General features: G+C 38.8%; 1 pseudogene; it reads right to left on the minus strand.

Annotated features, from left to right (window-relative positions):
* Positions 1-603: 603 nt before the first annotated feature.
* Positions 604-2250, minus strand: LOC101663543 (annotated as a pseudogene).
* Between the last annotated feature and the right edge of the window lie 523 nt (positions 2251-2773).

A 2773-nucleotide genomic window follows, 5' to 3' on the forward strand; every position in this document is an offset into this window, starting at 1 on the left:
TTTTTTTTCCATGTCCTGTGCCCTTCTTAAATTGGGTTGTTTACATTATTCTTGATGAAGTGTTGCAGTGTTCTATAGATTTTAGAGATTACTCCCTTGTCTGCTATATTATTGTCATTTTCCCCTACTCTGAGTGTTCTCTTTTTACTCTTTTGATGCATATATATGTCTTATTTTTAGGAGGCACCAGCCATTTATTTCGCATTTTGTTATATGTGTGTTTTCCATTTTATTTGATGATCTTTTATGCCATCTATTAGAACCCTTAAGTTTGTCCCCATTTTTTCACTGATGATCTTTACGGTTCTAGTGTTAACATTTACAACCTTAATCTATCTTTTTTTGGTCATCATTAAATATTTACTGGGAATTCACAAACTTTTGTAGCTGGGATACAAACAAGAATCTGGTGAGTACTAATTACACATAGTCAATCAGGTAGTCAAGGTAAAGGGCCCACCTTTTGATCTAAACCTAAATCAAAAATGAATTTTGATATTTAGAAATATGCCTTCCAACCACTGTTCACATACTCCTCTTATTCTCACACAGCAAGTTCCATGAGCCATTTTCTGTGCTTCCACAGACCGATAGGAGCAGTCATCAATCCTCCTCTTTCTCAATATAGGTGTTTGCATTAACCTGGGCCATTTGCCTGGCCAAGCTCGAGCTGACGTTACAGTCTCCTCATTGTTCCGCTTTGCAAACTTGCTCACAGCCTCAGGTGATCTCTCCTGCTCTTTGTCCACCTCTTCTTTCCTCTGTGATTTGATGTTTTGCTCCCAGTGAGGTTTCAGCAGCAGAGGGTAGCTGTTGGTTCCTTTCTTTGTCTGTTTCCATTGTGATGGATTTGCTCTGGTCAAGCGACCTATCATTTGCTCTAAAACTTGGACTAGTTTCCTTTCTGTCTCGATTTGTTTCTGCAGATTGAACACCGACTTCTTGTCTTTCCCTCGCTCTGCATTTCTCACTGTGCTCACACATGTCCTTCCTTCCTTTCACACGCTCTTCCTTTGTTTCGCTTTTCTCTTCCTTCTTCCCTTTCTCACCATGTCGGTCAAGATCATCTAGCTGTCTCTTTCTTGTTCTCTTGGGATACATTTCTCCACAGCTCTCTCCCCTTTCCATTCTCTGTCATTCTGATCTCTTTCTCTGTGGTCTCTTCCCTTTGGTTTATCTTCTTGTTCATGTCTCTTCCAGTGAGAATCTCGATAACTGGTTTCTCTGTATCTGTGGGAGTCTGTGTAGTCTTTGCAATAATTATGGTCAGTGTCGTAGTTCTCTGGGTCCCTAGACTGCCTTTCTTGATGCTTATCTCCCCTGTTCTCATGTCCTCTTGACTTGGAACTGTGTGTGTGGCGTTTGACACTGTGTCCTCTTTCTTCACTGTGATCGAGTTTGATTCCTGTGATGCTTGGGGTCATTCTCAGAAAACTCTTTGCCTTTTTCCCTTCTAGAGCTAATGTTATTATTTTCTTCACTTTCTTCATCCTCGCTGCTCTTAGTATCAAAGTCACTGTCTGCATCTGGGTTATCCTTGGTGTTTATTTCAGTTGGAAGAAAGCATTTCTCTTGTGACCTTTGTTCTCTGAATTTATTTCATCTGAGTAGCCTATTGGCTTCTCTTCCTTTATCTCAGATCTGGCTTCACAGAAGCTGCTTTTAGGGACTTCCTCTTCACCAACTGTTTGACTTAACAGGTGCCTATATAATCCACTGAGATCTTTCAACTTGGTTACATCCAAACTTGCTTCAAGAACAGCAGCCCTCTTTTCTCATTCTTCCTCTTTAGCTCTCTCTTGCAGTTTTTTTTCTTATAGACAGGTGTTACAAATGCCTCCTTATCATCAAATTCTCCTTTCTCCATTTCTCATTCTCTCTGAATTCTCTTTTCCATTCTTTTCTCCTGCTCTTTTTTCCTGATTTCACCTTCTTTGAATAAGTTGTGAATGTACTTGGGCTTTCGATCTTTTCCCAAAAGTAATTTGGGATTATTTTCTTCTGCATTTCATCATAAATACTGTCATACTCATACACAGTAGCATCTTCTGCAAGGTCCTTTTGGATTTCCAGTTTGTTCTGCTTCGTCGCTTGCTTCTTAGCAACTTCCCTCTGAAGGCTTTCACTTACAGATGCCTCATCATCATCATCAGAATCATTCCCAAACACTGATGGCTTTTGCAAAACATGATGCAACTGCTGTGTTTTCTTTGGCAAAATAAGCCCATACTACCTGCCCGGAATCGCCATCTTGCTCTGCTCAACCTTAATGTATCTTGAGTTCATTTTTTGTATGTGGAGTAAGATATGGGTCCCCCTTCATTCTTCTGTTGTAGAAATCCAATTTTGCTACCATCATTTGTTAAAGAGACTATCCAATCCCATTTAATGTATTTTGGCCATTTGTCAAAAACCAGTTGTCTATAGGTGAGTGAATATTTCTGGGCTCTTGATTCTATTCCATTTGCCTATATCTATTGTACCGATACTAAGCTGTTTTAACTACTCTGATTGCATAGTAGGTTTGGGGGTCAGAAAGTGAAAGATCTCATAATTTGTTTTTCTTTTTTAGTATTTCTTTGCTAATTCTGGGTCTATTTATTTCCAAATAAATTTAGTAATTAGTTTTTCCACTTCTTTAAAGAATGATGCTGAAATCTAGATGGGAATTGCTTTATATTTAGATGGCTTTGAAAATATCAACTTTTTTCCCCCCAATGTTGTGTTCCTATACATGAGCATTGAATAGCTTTCATCTATTTTGGTTTCTTAT

Source organism: Echinops telfairi, unplaced genomic scaffold (genome assembly GCF_000313985.2).
Source record: "Echinops telfairi isolate 266 unplaced genomic scaffold, ASM31398v2 ScPeMD7_13;HRSCAF=56, whole genome shotgun sequence".
NCBI classification, from domain to species: Eukaryota; Metazoa; Chordata; class Mammalia; order Afrosoricida; family Tenrecidae; genus Echinops; species Echinops telfairi.